Here is an 18,637-nt window from a genome sequence, read left to right on the forward strand (position 1 = left end):
GGTGCGGTGGCACCACTGTGCCTTGTTAAACAAATATGGCGGGGGGGTTGGAGCCTCTCCTGGGCTCTAATATGTCACACTTGTGGCCCCCTGAGCCTCGCAGGCTCTAAATAATAATGGCCCGACGTTGTAGCCTCGATGGGCTTGAGCAAACACTCGTGACCCCCTGAGCCCCTCTGGGCTCCACAACAAGAAATGCTCCCTGAGCCTCGCCGGCTCTACAACAAGAATGCGCCCCTTCGTTGGAGCCTGTACTCGGGGCTCTGTACACCACTGCCACGCGTTGGAGCCTCGTGGGCTCAAGACAGCTGGAAATGCCCCCCAGAGCCTTCTAGGCTCGAGAAAGAATGGCCCCTTCATTGGAGCGCACCAGCGCTCAAAGAAAACAATGCGGGGTGTTGGAGCCCCACGAGCGCTCTGAAGTATTATGCCCCCACGATGGAGTCCCTCTGGACTCTTGAAACAATGCCCCCTTGGACGTTGGAGTCCCGCTCGGGGGACTCAGCAGGGTAAACGAAGTCCCCCTGAGCCTTGCTGGCTCCGAAACCACTGGGGGGGGGGGGGGCGCGTTGCAGGCTCGTCAGAGTGTGAGCCCCGTTGGAGCGCACCAGCGCTCAAAGACACACAGGCTGCCCCGTGCACCCTCCCGCACTCACCGGGCTCTTGGTCCTGCACGATGCTCCTCCTCGACTTCTCGCAGGGGAAACGGCTGCCGGGCTGCACACGGGGCCTCTTCCTCGTCGCCGGGGGTCCGGGAGCCGGGACTTCCTGCTTCCGCTCAGCGTCAGGATGACGTGGCGGTTGGAGTCCCGGTTGCCGGGCAACCCCGTGGTTTCCCCAGAGTCCGCGTCACTTCCCTTTTCTGCGGCTCGGGCCGCGGCGGTGATGCGGTGACAATGAGGGGTAGGCTCCCTCGTCTTTTATCATACGAGCGGGGTGGGCACCCGCTCGAGGTCGCAATAATGCGGGGTGGGCACCCGCCAACCAAATAACTAAATAAGCGGGGTAGGCACCCGCGTAGTACACGGCAACGACAGCGGGGTGGGCTCCCGCTGTAAAAATAATGAATTAAGCGGGGCAAATGCCGGGTGGGCACCGGCCTCCAGAAATACAGCGCTCCTAGCGCTACTGCCAACAATGAAAGCGCCCTAGAAGCGCTGGGGGTCCAAATAAAGCGCTCCTAGCGCTATAAGCCAAGGAAAAGCGCTCCCAGCGCTTAGGCATACAAAAAAAACACCACAAAGTCCAGCAGAGTTCTTCCCTGCATGCAGCAGGGCAGGGGTGGGGGGGGCAAGGCTGGACCCAGAGCCAGCTCACTGGGCCTCCAGGCAGGGAGGTATTCCAGGTGGCGGTCCTCTGGTCCAGCAGCAGCAGCAGCCCCCCTCAGGTAAGATCCTGGCAGAGAACAGTTTCTGTGGGGACACAGCCCCATTTTTATACAGCAAACCCCTTTGTTCTGGGTTCAGGGTTCAGGGGAAAACCAGTCGCAGCTGGTTGGGGAGCACCCTTGATGTGCTCAGCCCCTCACTCTATTCATTGGCAGGGCTAGGGTCGTCAGTCGCACCGCAGGGGGCGGGGCCAGCATTGTGTGTGGAAAACCCTGTCCTATTCAGGACCCAGGTGTACTCCTCCCACCCATCTAGCTGCTGATCTCCCCATTCACCACTGGGTGACTCATCCTGACTCTGGGGAATCCCTAGCCCGTCACATGACATGACCAGCCAATCACGCGACAGACACACTGCACACAGAAGTGCCCACTTCTAGAAGTGGCACTTCCACACTAGGTACATGCACGCCGCACACATCATCGCGCAGCATTCACTCCCACGAGTCCGCACATACCAAACTCGGGCCTGCACACCCCACGCATCAGGAACTACTAGGGGCACATACATTCCCCATGCATTCCTATGGGAGGGCAGGCCTATCTCACCACATGCACTCAGAGCACGCACGCACTTTACCCTGGGACACAGGGAAAGTGCGCAGAGACCAAACAATTACCACACCAAGTCACCAATAAAAAGCAAAAAAGTTCAGGGGTGAACCTGCCAGAAGGGCCAAGTCCAACATTGAGAGAACTGAATTCATTTCTATTTACAAATTTTATAAAAATTTAAGGTAGTGTGGTGATGTTAAAAATCACCAAAGGGGGGATTGATGGAGCAGGTAAAGCAAAATGTTGTATACCTCCTCTATTCTGCATGAAAATACTAATTATATAACCTACTTATATTATAATTTGACTAACGGTGTGCTGTGGTATACTTACCAACCTTTTGCAAATGTCGTAAACACCAATTACACATGGGACTTATTGCTATTTGCATGGCAAAATAACTCTAATAACTAAAATATGTACGCATATTAATAGTAGTACATGTGGTAATAGGATATTGCATGATTTATGCTGCTTTTGTGATGTTTGCGTTCCCGTTTTGGACCGTAAAGGTGAGTATTATTGCTTTAAATGTCGCTAGGAAAATACTAATACATGAAGGGATTAGTGAGGGTTTAACATTAGAATCTTCATTTCTTTGTATTAATGATTCTTTTGTGTTTGTTTCGCTTAAGTTGGCATTTGGGCCTACCCAAAAATGGCGTCCGAAATGGAGTTCAGAAGTGGCCACCGTCTCGTGAGCGCGATGCCTACTGCGCAGACTCGGATGGCTCCGTAGACCTCCAAGTAACCCCAAGGCACAGTGTTCCTGGTCAAGGATAGGAACTTGGTGGACTGCCAAACTTCAGTCAGTAAAAATTAGTCTAAATGAACAATTAAGACAAACAAGCAAACCTTCAACATTGTTGCATAAGGGCAACATAGACAGAGGAAATGAACCAGCAAAATCCATGAGAACATCCACTGATGTAAAATCGGACGTTTCCAATCAGCCAATCATGTTCATTCTTGCCTAAAAATGTTTCATGTTATCCCGAATTTTATTATAAAAAGGGTAGTAGAATAGGGAGGGGTTTTAAGATGGCATTTGGCGGTTTGGCTGACTGCACACCCTTATTGACCCCACAGGCGATGACAGATGCTTGCACGATTTCTGGTCCTTTGGAGATCTATGGGACTGTAACGTGCTGAGCAAAGAACTTTCAGACTTTGAGCTTTGGCCTGCTTTATTTGGACAATTAACGGCTAAATTCGGTTATGCAGAGCCAAATGAATTAGAGAAAAATCCAGATAGCAAGAATAGGTAAATATAATGTCATGCGATTTATATTAATTGAACCAAAATTCTAAACTTTAGATTGAGCAAAAATGCTAATATTAATTGCAAACAATATTTAGATAAACAAATATTTGATTAACAGAAATTACGAGTTTGTGTTTTTTCAATGAAGAGAGTAAAAGGATTCTGAGTCTTAAATGTGTTTTAGCTGGTTCTAACTCACCATCAACCAATCCAACTAATTGGTCCGTCGAACAAGTGGCGGAGTGCCTTGATGTTCAGGATTAGGAATCTACAGGTGGTGAATGCTAATGTATATACTGTAAAATACCTTTTCTCCCCTATAGGTAATAAGGTACCCCCACGTGTCCAGCGCTTAGTTATTCATCCCTCCTGTGTGCAGACTCGTGAGTGGAGACGTGTGAGTGTTGGTGTTATGGGCCCCACCAATGACTGCATGTGTGAATGAGCTAGTGTGACGTCGGGTCTGCGACGAAGGGAGGATAGTTGTATATTTGCTTTCTTTTTCCCAGGTCTTGTGCTGGATCAAAACAACAAACTGAAGAAACCATTGAAGATTTTGTTTCAGCTCTTAGATCTCTCGCAGTAACATGTGACTTTGAGCATATCTCGCATTTCACTAGATAATGCAGTCAGTTGTTAATGGTAGGAAAACCAGTTAAGTAATGGAAGATGTCCTGCCGAAACGTGTCAGAACAAATCTACGGCGCGGATTATATACATTAGCTAGATATGGTTGCATATCGTAGCTAGTCAGAATCAGTTGATTCTTCAAACCAGAAAGCATATTAATCTGTTTGTCACGTAATTGCTGCTGTGCCTGATGGTTGAACGCTGAGAGTAATCATTTGCAATCTCAACATCTGAACTTGACTTTACCGGTAAATGCACGCGGCTGATTTCCTCAAAGTTTAAATATACACCGTTGTGCTTTGCCAATTACACTATAGAACCACTAAGCGATCACAAAACTTGCCGTTTTAGTGTTTGCTACTTTCCTGTATACAGCTCACTGCCTTTTTTTGGTCGCTTGAAAACTGATTCCCTTCACGATCTTCCGAAGCGCCAAACTCGCTCTGCTTTATGCTGAAATATGTAGTAGGCCTTCAATCCATTTCTGCTCGTCACCAAAATGTTGTAAAGACACGAAGTCCGATGTAGTTAAACAAGTCACTTTTATTCCACAAGTATTAAAGTTATAGGCCCACATGTACAAGTGGCAGCAGAACGATCTACCTACATGCAGTTAATCTCATGTTCTGCCGTGAGCATACAATGACATCATATAAGTACAACTATGAACATTCTACAATATTCTGAAAAAAAAAAGAGCATAACCACTACCTTATTGGATAATAAAAGCGTTAGTGTAAATTATCAGGTGTATGTGACTGTAACATTTACATGTGTGGGATATTAACTAATGCAACCATTGCAAAATATATTATAACTATATACAACAGGCTGCTTAGTCCACCAACACAATCGGCCCACCAACTGGCCTTGGCCACAGGTCCATCAGCCCATGTCCGATTTTAAGCCTTGACGATTCGAGCCTGACTGGTGCTCATCTAAAGCGCTCCAATACCTCCGGGTCGAGTTCACGCTATGGAAAAATTGCCCCCAAAAAATATGCGGCTGCGAACGCTTCCAAATACAAACATTAGTGATAAATATTGCCACGAAGATGATGTGCTGTGTAGTAAATGATCGACACGAAGTATAAGGTCTGAAAGCGGAAGCGTTGCACCCTCCTAGAATTATAGACACTAAAAGAAACTTTGGTACCGGAGGAAACATCTGCGCATGCGTCATGGCATGGTCTTCCTAAAGGCTGCGATCTGAAGTATCTGCGCATGCGCCATTGCACGGTCACTCTAAAGGCTGATATCTGAAGTATCTACGCATGCGGAACTGCACGGTCACTCTAAAGGCTGCGAGCTGAAGTATTTGCGCATGCCCAATGTATGAACCTTCATGAAGGACACCGGCGCCGCCGAAAAGAACCATGGTGCGCATGCGCCAAGGTAAGGACGCGGTAAAGCATAATGATAAGATTAGGAAAAGCTCACATGTGTGCGCGTGGAGAGCACTAGGGGTCGGAGCGACGGGCGCGAGGGATCGGAGCGGAGGGCACGAGGGTCCCCGGGAGTTTTGTTTTAGGGAAAAAACGTTTGCGGGCTCTGGCTCACGGACGGACAGGTACGTGCAAGCGCGGGCGCTGCAATGCATCCGCATGCACAAAGTGAAATACATGCATCCGTGGCGCGAGCTGCCGAGTCTGGGCCAGCTGTGTCCCAGCTGTGAGGTGGGGGGAGGGGGGACAGCCTACAGACACTTTTGGAAAGAGGACAGAGGGACCTTTTAAGTAAATGCAATTTCAGAGAGGGGGCGGGGGCACATAAAATACGTCGATTTTACCTTTTAAAATCAGTCTCCCGCCTGAATCGGGGTTTTGGTATGTGTGCACAACTGTAATTTTTAGGTCTCGCATAGGGCAGCGCATGCGCTGCCTCTCCGAGGCATTAAGTAATTTGTAAATGTGTTGAATCTCCGCCTACTGCAGCTCTTTGTCAGTAATTGGTTCCTGAGCTTGTCTGTTTTAGTGTGTTGGTTTCTGACAGGCTAATGCCCTTTGTCGATCAGCCTTTACTTTTTTAAGAACGCCCACGCAGCACCGCCTAACTACAGTAAACATGCTTTATGTGGCATGAAGTGTTTCAGTTGGAACTCTTTTGTTTCTTTTCGTGGCTATTGCTGAAAGAGTTTAGCTGTGTTTAGTTTGAGGCATTGGAATGAAGTGAATTGGGTCAGTAGCGTGTTTTATTATTATAGCTGTGTTTACTTTGAATTGGGTCCATAGCGTGTTTTATTAGCTGTGTTTTCTTTGAGGCATTGGAATGGAGTGAATTGGTTCCGTACTTTTAGTGTACGATGGTCCGTTTCTGCTATTTATTTTGTTTTCATTTTTTTTTTCAGAACAATTACACTGTTATTTAGCGCGTTTTACTTATGTAACTAGAAGGGTTTAGCTGTGTTATTTTGCTGCATTGGAATGGAGTGATTTGGCTCGTAATTTTAGTGTACGATGTTCCTTTTTCTGCTTTTTTGCTTATGTTTATTTATTTTCCCGGGAGAGTTGCATTGCTATTTAGCGCGTTTTGATTTATTTTCCCGGGAGTTTGGCTGTCTTTACTTTGTGGCATTTGAATGGAAAAGACCTTTCGCATCACTCTGTGTCTTCATTTGCATCTCTTTGAGGCTGGGAACGAAGAGATTACAATCTATACTGCCCATTTTAATGTACTTCATTATCTTGGCCTGGTTTCGGTTCTCAGCTGCCACAAACAAGCTGACACTTCACACCATACCAGACTTTCTGTCTTCCGATTTTTTTACCCTTTTCACACATTATTCCCAATTGAAGGGGACTGCGAAGTGGCTGTGTGCGCGTAGCGTGGATGCGGGTAGGAAACCCTTGAATAATAGTGTACATGGGCGCAATGCTTCAGGCTCTTTTATAATTGTCCCTTGTGCCTTTATGAATATATAGCAAATGGCACACCATGTACTGACTTCGTAAGGATAGCAGGATGATTTGATGTGTGAATGAAGTCCCGTAAATATACGATCATACTTGATATCAGCAGCGAGCGTGAAGCGTGTTGATGTGTAAAATGGTATACATTTGCCCAAAACAAACGTTTCTTATTTACAACTGTGCTCGTGTTATAAGGAACATCAGTTTAGCCTTTGGTGCTATTTTGTTGTTGTAACCACATGGGCTCACTGTTTTCGGGTGTTTTATACTTGCAAGCTCTAACTTTATTAATCCCTCTCGAATCTCATCCCATGTTCTAAGTATGTAAAGACGGCAGGATGATTTCATGTTACAATTTCGTGCTGTAACTATACTATCGCAGCTGATGTTAGCAGTGAGCGTGAAAATTCATCATTTTGTAGACAAGCACGCCGTCGTGCATAAAACTAAACATTTGTATTTGAAACTATGCTTGTTTTATAGTGTATATGGGCTCAGTGCTGCAGGCATTTTTTTTAGTTGTAACTTCTGCCCTTATTAATTCACAATAAATGTCACATTATATTCCGAGTGTGTAAGGATAGCAGGATGAGCTGAGATAACAATTACGTGCTGACATTATACTATCACACCTGCTGTAATCTGCCAGTTTTGCGAGCATTGGAATGGAGTGATTTGGCTCGTAATTACTATCGCAGCTGATGTTAGCAGCGAGCGTGCAAATTCCTGATTTTGTAGACAAGCACGCCGTTGTGCTTAAAACTCAGCATTTGTATTTGAAAATATGCTCGTCTTATTGTGTATATGTGCTCACTGCTGCAGGCAGTTTTTTTAGTTGTAACTTGTGCCCTTATTAATTCTCAATAAATGTCACATTATATTCCAAGTGTGTAAGGATAGCAGGATGAGCTGAGATAACAATTACGTGCTGACATTATACTATCACACCTGATGTAATCTGCGAGTTTTGCGAGCATTGGAATGGAGTGATTTGGGTCGTAATTACTATCGCAGCTGATGTTAGCAGCGAGCGTGAAAATTCCTGATTTTGTAGACAAGCACGGCGTCGTGCTTAAAACTCAGCATTTGTATTTGCAAATATGCTCGTCTTATAGTGTATATGGGCTCAGTGCTGCAGGCAGTTTTTTTAGTTGTAACTTCTGCCCTTATTAATTCTCAATAAATGTCACATTATATTCCAAGTGTGTAAGGATAGCAGGATGAGCTGAGATAACAATTACGTGCTGACATTATACTATCACACCTGATGTAATCTGCGAGTTTTGCGTGCATTGGAATGGAGTGATTTGGGTCAGAATTACTATCGCAGCTGATGTTAGCAGCGAGCGTGAAAATTCCTGATTTTGTAGACAAGCACGGCGTCGTGCTTAAAACTCAGCATTTGTATTTGGGAATATGCTCGTCTTATAGTGTATATGGGCTCAGTGCTGCAGGCAGTTTTTTTAGTTGTAACTTCTGCCCGTATTAATTCTGAATAAATGTCACATTATATTCCAAGTGTGTAAGTATAGCAGGATGAGCTAAGATAACAAGTACGTGCTGACATTACACTATCACACCTGATGTAATCTTGGAGTTTTGCGAGCATTGGAATGGAGTGATTTGGGTCCGTAGTTTTAGTGTACGATGGTCCATTTCTGCTATTTATTTTGTTTTAATTTATTTTTCCGGAAGAGTTGTACTGCTATTTAGGTCGTTGTATTTATTTTACTAGAAGGGTTTAGCTGTCTTCATTTTGCGGCATTGGAATGGAGTGATTTGGCTCGTAATTACTATCGCAGCTGATGTTAGCAGCGAGCGTGAAAATTCCTGATTTTGTAGAGAAGCACGCCGTCGTGCTTAAAACTCAGCATTTGTATTTGAAAATATGCTCGTCTTATAGTGTATATGGGCTCACTGCTGCAGGCAGTTTTTTTAGTTGTAACTTGTGCCCTTATTAATTCTCAATAAATGTCACATTATATTCCAAGTGTGTAAGGATAGCAGGATGAGCTGAGATAACAATTACGTGCTGACATTATACTATCACACCTGATGTAATCTGGGAGTTTTGCGAGCATTGGAATGGAGTGATTTGGGTCGTAATTACTATTGCAGCTGATGTTAGCAGCGAGCGTGAAAATTCCTGATTTTGTAGACAAGCACGGCGTCGTGCTTAAAACTCAGCATTTGTATTTGGGAATATGCTCGTCTTATAGTGTATATGGGCTCAGTGCTGCAGGCAGTTTTTTTAGTTGTAACTTCTGCCCGTATTAATTCTGAATAAATGTCACATTATATTCCAAGTGTGTAAGTATAGCAGGATGAGCTAAGATAACAAGTACGTGCTGACATTACACTATCACACCTGATGTAATCTGGGAGTTTTGAGAGCATTGGAATGGAGTGATTTGGGTCCGTAGTTTTAGTGTACGATGGTCCATTTCTGCTATTTATTTTGTTTTAATTTATTTTTCCGGAAGAGTTGTACTGCTATTTAGGTCGTTGTATTTATTTTACTAGAAGGGTTTAGCTGTCTTCATTTTGCGGCATTGGAATGGAGTGATTTGGCTCGTAATTACTATCGCAGCTGATGTTAGCAGCGAGCGTGAAAATTCCTGATTTTGTAGAGAAGCACGCCGTCGTGCTTAAAACTCAGCATTTGTATTTGAAAATATGCTCGTCTTATAGTGTATATGGGCTCACTGCTGCAGGCAGTTTTTTTAGTTGTAACTTGTGCCCTTATTAATTCTCAATAAATGTCACATTATATTCCAAGTGTGTAAGGATAGCAGGATGAGCTGAGATAACAATTACGTGCTGACATTATACTATCACACCTGATGTAATCTGGGAGTTTTGCGAGCATTGGAATGGAGTGATTTGGGTCGTATTTACTATTGCAGCTGATGTTAGCAGCGAGCGTGAAATTTCCTGATTTTGTAGACAAGCACGCCGTCGTGCTTAAAACTCAGCATTTGTATTTGAAAATATGCTTGTCTTATAGTGTATATGGGCTCAGTGCAGCAGGCAGTTTTTTTTAGTTGTAACTTCTGCCCTTATTAATTATCAATAAATGTCACATTATATTCCAAGTGTGTAAGGATGGCAGGATGAGCTGAGATAACAATTACGTGCTGACATTATACTATCACACCTGATGTAATCTGCGAGTTTTGCGAGCATTGGGATGGAGTGATTTGGGTCAGAATTACTATCGCAGCTGATGTTAGCGGCGAGCGTGAAAATTCCTGATTTTGTAGACAAGCACGGCGTCGTGCTTAAAACTCAGCATTTGTATTTGGGAATATGCTCGTCTTATAGTGTATATGGGCTCAGTGCTGCAGGCAGTTTTTTTAGTTCTAACTTCTGCCCGTATTAATTCTGAATAAATGTCACATTATACTCCAAGTGTGTAAGCATAGCAGGATGAGCTAAGATAACAAATACGTGCTGACATTACACTATCACACCTGATGTAATCTTGGAGTTTTGCGAGCATTGGAATGGAGTGATTTGGGTCCGTAGTTTTAGTGTACGATGGTCCATTTCTGCTATTTATTTTGTTTTAATTTATTTTTTCGGAAGAGTTGTACTGCTATTTAGGTCGTTGTATTTATTTTACTAGAAGGGTTTAGCTGTCTTCATTTTGCGGCATTGGAATGGAGTGATTTGGCTCGTAATTACTATCGCAGCTGATGTTAGCAGCGAGCGTGAAAATTCCTGATTTTGTAGAGAAGCACGCCGTCGTGCTTAAAACTCAGCATTTGTATTTGAAAATATGCTCGTCTTATAGTGTATATGGGCTCACTGCTGCAGGCAGCTTTTTTAGTTGTAACTTGTGCCCTTATTAATTCTCAATAAATGTCACATTATATTCCAAGTGTGTAAGGATAGCAGGATGAGCTGAGATAACAATTACGTGCTGACATTATACTATCACACCTGATGTAATCTGGGAGTTTTGCGAGCATTGGAATGGAGTGATTTGGGTCGTAATTACTATTGCAGCTGATGTTAGCAGCGAGCGTGAAATTTCCTGATTTTGTAGACAAGCACGCCGTCATGCTTAAAACTCAGCATTTGTATTTGAAAATATGCTCATCTTATAGTGTATATGTGCTCAGTGCTGCAGGCAGTGTTTTTAGTTGTAACTTCTGCCCTTATTAAATGTCACATTATATTCCAAGTGTGTAAGGATAGCAGGATGAGCTAAGATAACAAATACGTGCTGACATTACATTATCACACCTGATGTAATCTTGGAGTCTTGCGAGCATTGGAATGGAGTGATTTGGGTCCGTAGTTTTAGTGTACGATGGTCCATTTCTGCTATTTATTTTGTTTTAATTTATTTTTCCGGAAGAGTTGTACTGCTATTTAGGTCGTTGTATTTATTTTACTAGAAGGGTTTAGCTGTCTTTATTTTGCGGCATTGGATTGGAGTGATTTGGCTCGTAATTACTATCGCAGCTGATGTTAGCAGCGAGCGTGAAAATTCCTGATTTTGTAGACAAGCACGCCGTCGTACTTAAAACTCAGCATTTGTATTTGAAAATATGCTCGTCTTATAGTGTATATGGGCTCAGTGCTGCAGGCAGTTTTTTTAGTTGTAACTTCTGCCCTTATTAATTTGAAATAAATGACACATATTATTCCAAGTGTGTAAGGATAGCAGGATGAGCTGAGATAACAATTACGTGCTGACATTATACTATCACATCTGATGTAATCTGCGAGTTTTGCGAGCATTGGAATGGAGTGATTTGGGTAGTAATTACTATCGCAGCTGATGTTAGCAGCGAGCGTGAAAATTCCTGATTTTGTAGACAAGCACGCCGTCGTGCTTAAAACTCAGCATTTGTATTTGAAAATATGCTCGTCTTATAGTGTATATGGGCTCAATGCTGCAGGCAGTTTCTTTAGTTGTAACTTGTGCTCTTATTAATTTGAAATAAATGACACATTATATTCCAAGCGTGTAAGGATAGCAGGATGAGCTGAGATCACAATTACGTGCTGACATTACACTATCACACCTGCTGTAATCTGCGAGTCTTGCGAGCATTGGAATGGAGTCATTTGGGTCCGTAGTTTTAGTGTGCGATGGTCCGTTTCTGCTATTTATTTTGTTTTAATTTATTTTTCCGGAAGAGTTGTACTGCTATTCAGGTCGTTGTATTTATTTTACTGGAAGGGTTTAGCTGTCTTTATTTTGCGGCATTGGAATGGAGTGATTTGGGTCGTAATTTTAGTGTACGATGGTCCGTTTCTGCTTTTGGGCTTATTTTTATTTATTTTCCCGGGAGTTTGGCTGTTTTTACTTTGCGGCATTAGAATGGAAAAGACCTTTCGCATCACTCTGTGTCTTCATTTGCATGTCTTTGAAGCTGGGAACGAAGAGATTATAATCTATACTGCCCATCTCAATGTACTTAATTATCTTGGCCTGGTTTCGGTTCTCAGCTGTCACAAACAAGCTGACACTTCACACCATACCAGACTTTCTGTCTTCCGATTTTTTTACCCTTTTCACACATTATTCCCAATTGAAGGGGACTGCGAAGTGGCTGTGTGCGCGTAGCGTGGATGCGGGTAGGAAACCCTTGAATAATAGTGTACATGGGCGCAATGCTTCAGGCTCTTTTATAGTTGTCCCTTGTGCCTTTATGAATATATAGCAAATGGCACACCATGTACTGACTTCGTAAGGATAGCAGGATGATTTGATGTGTGAATGAAGTCCCGTAAATATACGATCATACTTGATATCAGCAGCGAGCGTGAAGCGTGTTGATGTGTAAAATGGTATACATTTGCCCAAAACAAACGTTTCTTATTTACAACTGTGCTTGTGTTATAAGGAACATCACTTTAGCCTTTGGTGCTGTTTTGTTGTTGTAACCACATGGGCTCACTGTTTTCGGGTGTTTTATACTTGCAAGCTCTAACTTTATCAATCCCTCTCGAATCTCATCCCATGTTCTAAGTATGTAAAGACGGCAGGATGATTTCATGTTACAATTTCGTGCTGTAACTATACTATCGCAGCTGATGTTAGCAGTGAGCGTGAAAATTCATCATTTTGTAGACAAGCACGCCGTCGTGCATAAAACTAAACATTTGTATTTGAAACTATGCTTGTCTTATAGTGTATATGGGCTCAGTGCTGCAGGCATTTTTTTTTAGTTGTAACTTCTGCCCTTATTAATTCTCAATAAATTTCACATTATATTCCAAGTGTGTAAGGATAGCAGGATGAGCTGAGATAACAATTACGTGCCGACATTATACTATCACACCTGATGTAATCTGCGAGTTTTGCGAGCATTGGAATGGAGTGATTTGGGTCGTAATTACCATCGCAGCTGATGTTAGCAGCGAGCGTGAAAATTCGTGATTTTGTAGACAAGCACGCCGTCGTGCTTAAAACTCAGCATTTGTATTTGAAAATATGCTCGTCTTATAGTGTATATGTGCTCAGTGCTGCAGGCAGTTTTTTTAGTTGTAACTTCTGCCCTTATTAATTCTCAATAAATGTCACATTATATTCCAAGTGTGTAAGGATAGCAGGATGAGCTGAGATAACAATTACGTGCTGACATTATACTATCACACCTGATGTAATCTGCGAGTTTTGCGAGCATTGGAATGGAGTGATTTGGGTCGTAATTACTATCGCAGCTGATGTTAGCAGCGAGCGTGAAAATTCCTGATTTTGTAAGCAAGCACGCCGTCGTGCTTAAAACTCAGCATTTGTATTTGAAAATATGCTCGTCTTATAGTGTATATGGGCTCAGTGCTGCAGGCAGTTTTTTTAGTTGTAACTTGTGCTCTTATTAATTTGAAATAAATGTCACATTATATTCCAAGTGTGTAAGGATAGCAGGATGAGCTGAGATCACAATTACGTGCTGACATTACACTATCACACCTGCTGTAATCTGCGAGTCTTGCGAGCATTGGAATGGAGTGATTTGGGTCCGTAGTTTTAGTGTGCGATGGTCCGTTTCTGCTATTTATTTTGTTTTAATTTATTTTTCCGGAAGAGTTGTACTGCTATTCAGGTCGTTGTATTTATTTTACTGGAAGGGTTTAGCTGTCTTTATTTTGCGGCATTGGAATGGAGTGATTTGGGTCGTAATTTTAGTGTACGATGGTCCGTTTCTGCTTTTGGGCTTATTTTTATTTATTTTCCCGGGAGTTTGGCTGTCTTCACTTTGCGGCATTGGAATGGAAAAGACCTTTCGCATCACTCTGTGTCTTCATTTGCATGTCTTTGAAGCTGGGAACGAAGAGATTACAATCTATACTGCCCATCTCAATGTACTTAATTATCTTGGCCTGGTTTCTTTCGTTTTTTAGCTGCCACAAACAAGTTGACGCTTCACACCATACCAGACTTTCTGTCTTCCGATTTTTTTACCCTTTTCACACATTATTCCCAATTGAAGGGCACTGCGAAGTGGCTGTGTGCGCGTAGCGTGGATGCGGGTAGGAAACCCTTGAATAATAGTGTACATGGGCGCAATGCTTCAGGCTCTTTTATAATTGTCCCTTGTGCCTTTATGAATATATAACAAATGGCACACCATGTACTGACTTCGTAAGGATAGCAGGATGATTTGATGTGTGAATGAAGTCCCGTAAATATACGATCATACTTGATATCAGCAGCGAGCGTGAAGCGTGTTGATGTGTAAAATGGTATACATTTGCCCAAAACAAACGTTTCTTATTTACAACTGTGCTCGTGTTATAAGGAACATCAGTTTAGCCTTTGGTGCTATTTTGTTGTTGTAACCACATGGGCTCACTGTTTTCGGGTGTTTTATACTTGCAAGCTCTAACTTTATTAATCCCTCTCGAATCTCATCCCATGTTCTAAGTATGTAAAGACGGCAGGATGATTTCATGTTACAATTTCGTGCTGTAACTATACTATCGCAGCTGATGTTAGCAGTGAGCGTGAAAATTCATCATTTTGTAGACAAGCACGCCGTCGTGCATAAAACTAAACATTTGTATTTGAAACTATGCTTGTCTTATAGTGTATATGGGCTCAGTGCTGCAGGCATTTTTTTTAGTTGTAACTTCTGCCCTTATTAATTCTCAATAAATGTCACATTATATTCCAAGTGTGTAAGGATAGCAGGATGAGCTGAGATAACAATTACGTGCTGACATTATACTATCACACCTGATGTAATCTGCGAGTTTTGCGAGCATTGGAATGGAGTGATTTGGGTCGTAATTACTATCGCAGCTGATGTTAGCAGCGAGCGTGAAAATTCATGATTTTGTAGGCAAGCACGCCGTCGTGCTTAAAACTCAGCATTTGTATTTGAAAATATGCTCGTCTTATAGTGTATATGGGCTCAGTGCTGCAGGCAGTTTTTTTAGTTGTAACTTCTGCCCTTATTAATTCTCAATAAATGTCACATTATATTCCAAGTGTGTATGGATAGCAGGATGAGCTGAGATAACAATTACGTGCTGACATTATACTATCACACCTGATGTAATCTGCGAGTTTTGCGAGCATTGGAATATAGTTATTTGGGTCCGTAGTTTTAGTGTACGATGGTCCATTTCTGCTATTTATTTTGTTTTAATTTATTTTTCGGGAAGAGTTGTACTGCTATTTAGGTCGTTGTATTTATTTTACTAGAAGGGTTTAGCTGTCTTTATTTTGCGGCATTGGAATGGAGTGATTTGGCTCGTAATTACTATCGCAGCTGATGTTAGCAGCGAGCGTGAAAATTTCTGATTTTGTAGACAAGCACGCCGTCGTGCTTAAAACTCAGCATTTGTATTTGAAAATATGTTTGTCTTATAGTGTATATGGGCTCAGTGCTGCAGGCAGTTTTTTTAGTTGTAACTTGTGCCCTTATTAATTCTCAATAAATGTCACATTATATTCCAAGTGTGTAAGGATAGCAGGATGAGCTGAGATAACAATTACGTGCTGACATTATACTATCACACCTGATGTAATCTGCGAGTTTTGCGAGCATTGGAATGGAGTGATTTGGGTCGTAATTACTATTGCAGCTAATGTTAGCAGCGAGCGTGAAAATTCCTGATTTTGTAGACAAGCACGCCGTCGTGCTTAAAACTCAGCATTTGTATTTGAAAATATGCTCGTCTTATAGTGTATATGGGCTCAGTGCTGCAGGCAGTTTTTTTAGTTGTAACTTCTGCCCTTATTAATTCTGAATAAATGTCATAATATATTCCAAGTGTGTAAGGATAGCAGGATGAGCTAAGATAACAAATACGTGCTAACATTACATTATCACACCTGATGTAATCTTGGAGTCTTGCGAGCATTGGAATGGAGTGATTTGGGTCCGTAGTTTTAGTGTACGATAGCTCTAAAATTTACAAATGCGAGACCTGTTGCATTGTAAATGCTTGTTTAATGTGTGTTTACTTTTAACACTTACATATTTGAACAGCTTTTCAAACATTTCACATTTCCTTTATTGAACTTTTTTTAGGTCTCGCCTGACCCAGCGCATGCGCGGGTCTGGCGAGACTTTTAGTAAGGGCTTCAAAAAATGCTACCATGACCTGCCTACAGCTTGCGTGCATGTATGCGGGCGCGCGCTTACGAGCAGAGGCACCATATGGCTTTCCTTGTCATGCTCATTAAGCGCATCACTCGCCGCGCTTGATCAAGCTGGTCTGCACACTCTGGACTTGAGAACATCCAGAACCTCGGCCAGTGGGGTATACCAAAACACCCACTCCAAAGCACGCACTAGTGAATATAAAGGAAGAACAGTACCTTTCCTAGCTAGCTGTATACTTGCAGTATGTGAGGTAGATGTTAATTTGGACAGTGCGCCTGTTTACGTCATATATATAGCACTTAGTTTCCAACCATAAGATTTTGTGCAATAACGCAGCGTATTCACTTCAATCTCACCGGTTGGACTAATGCACTTGAAAACACTAATCTGTGAAAATAAATTCTATGTAACGGTACCAGTAATGCTACTGCCAAAACTTCCAGATTGTCTCCGTTTTTGTGCACAATTATAACATATGCAAAATGTAATCGGTGCACAAATGGCAACACTGTTCTGTTCTAAGAGCCAGCCGCTAAGCTACCAGAGGCCCTGCCTGCAAAGTCTGTCATACCACGTACCCCACCCACTTCAAGACGCCTCGCACATCCCACCAGTCTTTCGCCCCCTCCTAACATAAATCCCGTAACCCATTCCCAAAGACCAGCCGCTCACCCAGGACGGGGCCCCGGCCCGCTTCATCTATTCCCATGCAACTGGGCTTGCTGACACACAAAGGAGGTTCAGCAGAGCTGAGCCTGCTGCTGCAGCTGTTGTCTTCCTCAAAGTCGCTCAAATCCATAATGTAGACACACAGTCAAACTCCCGCGCTGAGGACAGAGAAGGATGCAAGCACTGCGCACGCTCGAGGAAGTAGAACGCTCGCTCCTCGCCTAAACTCTGAGCTCTTTTTTTTTTCTGTCATTGTTCACGGCGGACATTTTGGAACTGGAATGTTAGCGTACAACTGGAGTGAAAGGGTGGGCATTGACCTGGAGGCTATTTTTTAGGTCTCGCCTGACCCAGCGCATGGGCTGGTCTGGCGAGACTTTTAGTAAGGGCTTAAAAAAATGCTACCATGGCCGGCCTACAGCTTGTGTGCGCAGGCTGGCGCTTACGAGCAGAGGCGCCATATGGCTTTCCTCGTCCTGCTCATTAAGTGCATTGCTCGCCGCGCTTGATCGCGATCACTTTCGCAGCCACTTTACTGTTCTCAGTGAGCCAGTATTTTCACGGCCGCATACTTTTACGGCCGTGCGCCTTCTCCTCGTGTTATCTGTGCCTCTCCTCCTGTTATTCCTGGCGCGAGCGGCACCCCGTTTCTTCTTGTCTTTCTATTCTCCGTCCTCTTTGGTTCTCTGTATCTCTCCTAACCTGCGATCGTCCCTCTCTCTCACCTTTATCCCACCCCCTGCACTTTCTTCCTGCACACCATCTTTCATAACATTTTAGTGTCTCTCCGCTGCTTAGTGAACCTTCCCCTCTTCACCACGCCCCTCCCCTTTACCTCCTTTTTGCACTTCTTATCTCACTTTTCTTTCATGGCTCCGTTGTGATCCCTTCTTCCTCCCTCATTTTCGTCCGCCTCTTCTCCCCTTCGTCTTGCTACACACCTCTTTCCTATTGATCCCTGTCTTCCCTTCAACCCCGTCTCACCCCGCGCTTCTCTACATCTGTCGTTCTTTCCCCTCCAGCATCAGATTTCCTTGAGCTCCTTTTTTTTCCACCTGTTCTCCTTTTCGCCGCTTCCCCTTCCACCTTCCTCTCATTTCACCCACTCACTTAGCTCCCCTCTCTTTCGCCTCCTCGCCCCTCTGATCTCCCCTTCTCTCCTCCACTTCTCTCCTGCTCGTCGGCCTCCCCTTGTCCGCCTCTATATATTCCTGTTCCCCTTCGCCCCCACCTGTTTCTCTGCTGCTGACCTGCTCTCATCTCGCCTTGGAACCTCTTCTCGCGGCCTCTCTGCACACACGGCCTCTTCCTTCCAGTCATATATGCTCCCTCTGGCCTCTCTTTTTCCTCGTTATCTCTCCAAGGCCTTTCGCTCACCCACTTCCTTCTTCCCCCATACCTCATTTACCCACCTGCTCACTGTCTCACTCCCTGTGAGGAAATATGAATTTTGTGATCAGTTATCCTATCGTAGACCCCAACGGCTCCATGTGCATGCTATAAGTACATGTATGTTCCCTCCTGCTCCAGTTTTGAAGACGCAAATATATGTGCGTCCACCGTCAGCATGTCCTCTTTCAGATCCGCCATGAATGGGTCAGATATTCCATTCCTAAGTATGAAAGGCCACCGACTTTATGTGGTTC

General features: G+C 43.5%; 1 protein-coding gene across 3 annotated transcripts in view; it reads left to right on the plus strand.

Moving 5' to 3' along the window:
• The first annotated feature begins 5,248 nt into the window (after positions 1-5,248).
• LOC146813715 (uncharacterized) overlaps positions 5,249-18,637 on the plus strand; it is a 121,721-nt gene continuing 108,332 nt past the window's right edge. Inside the window, exon 1 of one of the 3 annotated variants that reach the window (XM_085610209.1) lies at positions 5,249-5,405. The gene's annotated coding sequence lies outside the window, so the exon portion shown is untranslated. Of the gene's footprint in view, positions 5,406-5,920; positions 6,013-18,637 lie in introns of those variants that run through there. The other 2 variants (XR_014962890.1, XM_085610210.1) reach the window with 2 other exon arrangements.

Source organism: Triturus cristatus, chromosome 6, assembly GCF_964204655.1.
Source record: "Triturus cristatus chromosome 6, aTriCri1.1, whole genome shotgun sequence".
In the NCBI taxonomy this organism is placed as follows: Eukaryota; Metazoa; Chordata; class Amphibia; order Caudata; family Salamandridae; genus Triturus; species Triturus cristatus.